Source organism: Nelumbo nucifera, chromosome 3, assembly GCF_055504915.1.
Source record: "Nelumbo nucifera cultivar China Antique chromosome 3, China Antique-T2T, whole genome shotgun sequence".
Classification (NCBI taxonomy): domain Eukaryota; kingdom Viridiplantae; phylum Streptophyta; class Magnoliopsida; order Proteales; family Nelumbonaceae; genus Nelumbo; species Nelumbo nucifera.
The window spans coordinates 38,756,490-38,764,589 of NC_142651.1; the positions used below are offsets into that span (position 1 = coordinate 38,756,490).

Here is an 8,100-nt window from a genome sequence, read left to right on the forward strand (position 1 = left end):
AAAAAGTCGGATTGATGCTTGAATTAGGGTTAGGGTTGAAATTTATGAATCCAAATTTATTTTAGGTTGAGTTAGGGCTAACCCCTCAGGTAATCCGATCCAACTCGAACCCGACTCTATAGTACATATCATATATATATTATATATATGATATATTGATCTGTTTATATGCACGATAATTGTATAGCCCTCACCGCATACTATCATTTATTTCTTTTAAGATAACCACTTCACTTAATCCTAATTAGAAATATTAAAACCTTAATAACATATTTTATGTTTTTGAATATTTTATTCTTTATCTCCTCTTTGTTGTTTTACCACCCATAGCTTGATGCTCATAAAAGATAAATCTCTTAAACAACCCCTACCGATCACAAAATTAACAAACTATACCCTTACTATTTACATATTGTCTAACGTTATCCCTACTGTTTCCAACTCTATCCCTACCATTAGCATGTGTTAATGCTCTGTCACGATTTATGCACATGTGACCCCATGTGACCTATAAAATTTTTTCAAAACCCAATATTACCCTCGCCCTGAGCCCCCACTCTCTCTCTCTCTCTCTCTCTCTCTCTCTCTCTCTCTCTCCTTTCTTATTCTTATTCTTCTTCTTCCTCAACTGTAATAACAACCATTCCAATCGTTTCTCGCCAGATTTCTCGAAAGAAAAAAAGAACTGGCATAAGGATTGGATACACTAGAGACACCCAAGTTTTCGACGACATGTGCTCATGTTAAGTACCTTGGCACCCAGAACATGTCGTCTTTGTTCACCTCTGTGTTCATTGCAGTGGTTCCACCCAGATTGAATCCTTTACGGTCAAAAATTGAAGATGAACCTCACTTTCTGAGACAACACGGAAAGCACACTAAAACACCAAGAAATGCATAGTGGTCTGTTTTTGTTGTCATGCTTGAAGTTCCCGTGATTGGAGGCTTAAATTCTGATGAAAACCAAGTCTTACAAAGTACTCTAATGGTGGGGTTCTTGTCGGTGATCAAACGCCTTTATTGCTTACAACTAGTTGTATAGTCCATATTTTGTTTCGGTCAGGAGAGATAGATAGAGAGAGAGAGAGGGATGACCCATCTCGTTCACACCAATGCCTAACTCAGGATCTATCATGTTCATCTCCACCATCCCAATAGTCTTCACTCCTTGTCTAACCTTTAACGTTGCTCACTCAGTTGTAGGGAAGAGATTCCACTACGACTTCCAAGCACATTATACAAGTCTTGAAATCTCTGTTAATCTATACCCATGACTCACTATAAACCTAATTGACTTGGTCTAGAACAACACCACTACAGGAGGTGGTGCCCTGTTGTTAAAATATGGCTGGGTTGCTTTAGCGGAGACAAATGTTGGTCCCACCCATAGCTTCCATGCCCCACGGGTAGCTTTAGCTGTTGGAGTGGAACATTGGTAAGGTCTACAAGTAGACAGAACATCATCAAGGGTGATTATGAAAAACTTGCGGTGGCAGTGGATCACTCCCTTAGTAGAAGAGGCGATGCCAGAGGTATACACTTGAAGAAGGGACCCTGAATAGATGGAAAAAGAAGAAACATGAAAATATGGGGTGGGGGAGGTCAGAGAATGGAGAAAGAAAGAGAAATATGACACTACCACCAATGCAAGGCCTTGGCTTTGAGCTCAGAGTCCACTGGCAAGGGGAATTCTGCAGTTTTATCTATTGGAACAATGGGTGAGGCCACGGAGAAGGCAAAGCTCTATAGTGTTGTCAATAGTAAGCCCATCGATCTCGCCTCCCCTATTTCAGAGAGCACATCATCGCCGTTGCGTTCTCTCCAGAAACCATTAATAGCCAATTGTAGGAAGAGAAGGTTTTGTCGGATATTAGTTTCCTCCCCTCTCTATGCCAAAGAACGGTGTCTATGATGGGCGATACTGACAACAAGTGCAGCCCTCATCATCATTGGCCTTTCAGATTACCCATCTAGTTTTGAAACCAATCAACGAGGACACAAAATGGTAGAATTTTTAGTTTTGGGGTTTGCAGTTCAGTTGGAGACCAATTTGATCCATCTCCAAGACATCACTTTGTTTGTTTCAGTTAGGTTTTATTTGAGGAATAATGGAGGGCAAATTCAACATTTTGTTTCTTTCTGTTAGCACTTAACGACATGTCAATTTTTAGAAACAGTAAGGGTAGTTTAAGACAATATGTAAACAATAAGGGTACAATTTATCAATTTCATGATCAGGAGTAGTTTGAGAGATTTACTCAAAGATCTATTATAAGTCACAACTCATAATAAATTATAGTCATTTCAAACACCTTTTTTCTGAATTTTGTACTTGAAGAGCCAATAAAAACATCATTAAGCAAATACTTATAAAACATAGGATTAATATATGTACTAAAAGTTGATTTAAGATATGAGATTAAGAAGTTCTACAAGATTATAAGGGATGGGAAGAAGGTTGGGTTGGGCCCAATCCGAGCCCAACCCAACCCAAAGTTGACTTTGGATTGGGTTGGATTAAGGTTAGGGTTGAAGGAATTTAGTTAGGGTTAGGGTTGGGTAGTTCGGGTTGGGTTAAGGTTAGGGTTGGCCTCAACCCGGCCCAACTTGCAGCCCTATCACTAAGCATGCCTCATTAGGATTGTCAATTGGACTGGATTTGGTCCAATCCGATCCAGTCCAACATTGGTCCATTTACAAATGGACTGGACCGATTCCAATCCAAATCCCATACAAACCAGATCTAATCCAGTCCAATTGAAATGCAAATGGACCAGATTGGACCCAATCCAATCCAAATTAAATGAAACTTTATAAATTAAATGAAACACGAATTTTCTTCTCCTGACATTACAACTTCACTCAAATGCCCTCATTTTCTTATCCTTTCCCAACATTTTGAGGTGGTCACTGGGCATATTAAAGATTGAATGAAAGGTCTTCTAGCATATTAAAGATTGAAAAACAATTCCTTTTGAGGTGGTCACTGGGCATCACTCCCCAAATGGAAGCATGGGATTGACCCTGCAGAATTGCAGGCTCTCCATGGTATGGCCAGTGGACCTGATGTGCACCCTGCAATATCCCCACCTGAGTTCCTGCTAACACTAACGTGCTAGTTACAGGTCTAGCAATATCCCCAATGGGGGCCAAAGCCACATTATAGATCCAAAAACAAGTAAAATGAAATTTGTTAATGAATGATATGATGAGGAGAACTCTTTAATGGAAAGCAAGCTTCTTATAGGAATGAACAAAAAAGATCCAAAATGTTGTCAATGGCAAGCATGAAGCAAGGGCCAATAATCTGCTCTAGAGAATGACTGGTCAATTTATTGACTCCAGGTGTAGAATGGAATTTAAAAACACTAAATGAAAAACTGTAAATCATAATATAATGAAAATGTTTAAACAATTAAAACTAAGCATTATCCCAGATAAATGCCATCCACCACATGAATCCTATTTTTCTATTCTACTTTACCAAGGGTCGTACATTTGGTAAGTTTTGAATCATAAGAATGCATGATACATGCATATGAATAATTGATGTATGGTTATGTGAATGTAGTTTTGGTGAACACTACACACTATCATTCAAAAAGATAAAAACTAGAATTTGATAGTAACTAGTGGTAATTAAAAAACACTTAAATAGATACATATGCTGATTCAGAATCAATTTCAACGAGTAGAAGATGATTGTGAATTACTTCACTAAGAAAATTCTCCTTTCTGAATCAGCAAACAATGAGTTACACTATTCTAGTTTTGGTTATAACTAAAATGATGAAGGGAAACAAAATGTTTTCCTCCGAAAATAATACTCAATAAGGAATTAATTATTTCCCTAATTCCTCAGAAAATAAACAAAATGGTTTCCATCTCCATCTGCAATCAAACACCAAGAAAATATCATTTCCTAAAGAAATTGTTCATATTAGCAAGACCATATTCCTGGTGCAACACTTGGTGGACTTCACCAGCTTAGCCATTTGATCAAGTACCATCAAGAGGATGGATGAACAGCTGCAACCAGAGAATAAAAATTCTGAAACCACATAAACCATTCTCCAAACCACCCGAAAGAAATTGATGTAGTATTTTCCATATAAAGGAATTCTTATGGCATGTTCCGATGTTATGGATCCATTTGTCAGCCAGTGGGTGATGCACCGGTTTTCCACAAACCTGAATAGAGGTTGAGCAAATACCTAAGAATAGCAGATTTGTTAGGTTACAAACATGCATTACAGAACAAATTAATGTAGCTTTCAAAGTTAAAACAAGAGTGTGATCTAGTGAGCTTTCTGATTGATTTTACTTGACTTCTGATCCGGTTCTGATAAATGGTCTTTTGCTTTCTCTTACTTGGCCCAGGTAGTGAGGTAGGTAAGAAGTTTTCACCTTTTGGCTGTGATTTTCCAACCCCTTAGATATGATAAAATTGCAGCATCTAGCTACTCCAGAAAGCAGAAAAATAAAAAAGGTGTTGATTCACTAACTTTCCTTCAATTAGACACATCAGAAAAGGGTAGAAACAATTCACTGTTTGTAGAGTTGTCTATAAGGCAATATTAAGAACAGAATTCCTAATGGTTATTCAGTACAAAACTTTGGAAGGCAATGAAATGGAATTTGCACCATAGCAAGGTTAAAGACAGAAAGAACAAAAAATGACTGTTCGACTTGGGGCTACACAACAAGGCTAGAAGCATGAATACCAATCACAGGGGAAGAAGGGGTGGATATTGATCATAATTTTTCTCATGAGATCCAATATAAATGTTATCAAGCTATGCTCGAAAAGACATTAAATTGTGAACAACTACCATGTATGAGAAATAGAAGACAAAACATTTTAATGATACAGGAGACAAAGATGTAGCACATTAACTCCCCCACCATCCAGTGTTTGGAGTCAAAAACCTTTTGATTGGTCCCATAAACCCACTCTCAGCCTCTCAGGCATGCCAGTGGTGCTAGTTGTTTGGGCCAATAGCAAAGTAACTAATATTTTGCATACAGAAGCCATTTGGCATACAGAAAACTAAAACTTTAAACATTTAAGACACGGCACACAGAAGCATATCTATTATATTACTTCAGCTCATGCAGTTCTGTCACCTTATTTCAGATAATATGCATAGAAATTTTAACATGAGAATCAATATTTGTAAGCTCCACCACTCATAACAAGACTACAATACAAATTTCATGTAAAAAGTAAATGCTTGGCCCACTAAATAAATTGATGCATTTTCAAACTGAAACGAAATTTCATGTGAGAAAATTGGAAATATCACCAAGATTCTCAAACTCATAACAGAGAGAGCATGTCACAGGAAAAAAAAAAGATTAAGAGAACTTCAATCCAAATATCCAATCCACTGTACTATTGGACTTTCCAACCTGGACCAAATTGGACTAGTCCAATCCAATATAAATGGTATTGATTCATTTCCCATTAATTAAGTAAGATAAATCAAATATAAAGTCATAGACTCATAGTACATACAGTAATTTCTAGTTTTCTACTTAAACAATAAATAAATCATAGCATGAGAGTCTCTCAAAGTAATAAGTAATAAGTATGCCAAAAATTAAGTAAGATCAGTTTGCACTCTCTTGGCAGCTTGAGCCTAGGCCATTGACCTTCCTCATAATCTGCTAGTAATAAGTATGCCAAAAAAGCAAGAGTTTTGGACCACAAAATATATAATTAATTTGGGTTGTCTCTCAAAGATCAACTAACACAGCATACACTCCATCAAGTGCCTGGGAAAGAGTTTCAACTTCCAAGCATGGCTCCTTCCTTTTTACCTACAATACTTTCTCTTTCAATTCGGTTGCCTCCTCTAAATCAATAAATGATGTCCCAATTTCACAACCATGCATGTTTAATATCCACTTCTCACAAAAGCACTTTTTTTCTCATGCTTTATTAAATGAGGCTCACCAAACTGTTTTTGTATGTCTGATTTTTTTTTTCAATTGAACTTAATTTTTAAGTTACCTATCAAATGTAATTGTAAAAAAAAAAATAAAGAGTGTTGAGCATCCTAATTACCAATCCAATAAATCTCATTGTTTTCTTTCTTGGGTTTGTAATATATATCTCTCTATATATAGCATATTTAATACAAGAGTAAATAAAGGGAATGTCATTGTTTGTTGGTAGCAAAGCATAGACAAACAATTCTGAATCTTGGGAATGTTAGTAAGTGACACTGTGACAGGTTGAAGTTGCAAGAGATGATTAAAGGGCTCATAGTTTAATGAGTACCTAAGGTTAAAATATAAAGTAGGTGGATTAGTGTGGTGCAGATTATGAAGATACTGATGACAGTGATGATGAAGATAACGAGTGCTGCGATGAGGATGATATTGCCTAGTAAACTGGACCGGATTGGATTGGTCCAATCTATTGTCTTATTGGACTAATCAACCTGGACCGGATTGGACTAGTCCAATCCACTGTCTTACCAGACTGTTCAACTTGGACCGGATTGGACTAGTCCAATCCATTGTCTTATTGGACTGTTCAACTTAGACCGGATTGGACTGGTCCAATCCACTGTCTTATTGGATTGTTCTATGATACCGAAAAAAAGAAACCTAAAACCAAATCACCAATCAACCAATATCATAAAACTGGTATTCAATCAGATGATATTTATCAAAATTCATGGGAGGGTTTGATTGGTCAAAGCTCTTCCAGTATCATGTCTTTCCGATAGCATGGATTTTCCCCAAGGAAAAAATATTTAATTTTAATTTAAAAATATATCTAATCTATTAGAATTTATAAGATACATAAATATGACATTTGATAGATTTATCCATTCTGCTAATGTTTATAAACATTGATTTTGAAGATTATTATTTTTAATTTTTAGTTAAACATAAATATACTATTATTTATTTGGGTTGTGTTTGGGTGACTTAAGTTCAAATCTCATCAATTGCAAGGTTATATTTATGATAAAAATATTTAATGGCACAAAATTATAAATTCAAAATTCAAATCTCGGGCTGTAGCAAACAAATATTCAGACTGTAGCAAACTCTGTGCTAGGTTCTACCAAACTCTGTAGCAAACAAATATTCAAGAAATATTCAAACTGAACCATTGGCATTCCAAGAAATATCCAAACAGAACCATTGAATATTCAAACATAAATATTCAAGATATTTCAAGAAATATTTAGATTATAGCAAACAAATATTCAAACAGAACCATGTATTCTTGTCTACAATTAAAATTAGGAGAGTATCTAATGACAAAGGATACCACAATGAACAAATCGTAGAGGTCAAAGGAGACTATCACTTGAGAGCAAGATGCAAGAGAAAAAAAATCACCAAAATATGATTGCCTGAGTGAAGAGGGAGTGTTGTTGCCGCTGGAGAAAGTGAGAGGGCATTGAGAGAAGAGAGAGTGTTGTACTGTTGTCACTAGAGAAGGTGAGGAGGCGTTGAGAGAAGAAGAAGCTCTGTTGTTGGAGAAAGTGAGAGGGTAAAAGGAAGATCGCCGGAGAAAGGGAAATACGGCTGGAGTTCGTCCAAAGCTTCAAACGAAATACCACCGTCCGCTGGTGAGACTGAGGATGGAGCGATGGAGGCGCAGAGGCGTTGAACCCTAGCCTTCCAGCTTCGACTCTTCGAAAGCTTCTATGCTTGACGCTTACAAAAATGAACGGACCATTCCAACTAGTGGCTTTGTCCACTTTCGGTCCATTCTATGAATGGACGATTTATGTTCGGACCGGTCCGCGTCCTTATCATTTTTTAGGACCGTCCGATCCGTCCATATTACTTCCGATTCGGACGGTGTCCAACCCGAAACCGGTCGCTTAACACCCTATGCCTCATACTGGCCTAACATTACGTTTCAGCCATGCGTTAGAAACATCTTCCCATGAATAAATATTTTCAAATGCGAAGATGTTTTAGATGCACGGCTAAACATACGGTGAGGTCGTCTGAGGCGCATTGTGAGGAGAAGATCCGAACTCGCACATCTTAGTGTGGAATCCATAAATTTATTACTGACGTGAAATATTATCATCGATTCTACAGCAAGTTGAGCAGCCATCA

At 37.0% G+C, this 8,100-nt stretch overlaps 1 long non-coding RNA gene across 1 annotated transcript; it reads right to left on the reverse strand.

Moving 5' to 3' along the window:
• Window positions 1–3,699: 3,699 nt before the first annotated feature.
• On the reverse strand, window positions 3,700–7,876 carry LOC104604106 (uncharacterized). The gene is made up of 2 exons (XR_016083576.1): window positions 7,366–7,876; window positions 3,700–4,214 (listed from the first exon to the last, which is right to left on the reverse strand). It is a non-coding gene; the product is annotated as an uncharacterized LOC104604106 (long non-coding RNA).
• Between the last annotated feature and the right edge of the window lie 224 nt (window positions 7,877–8,100).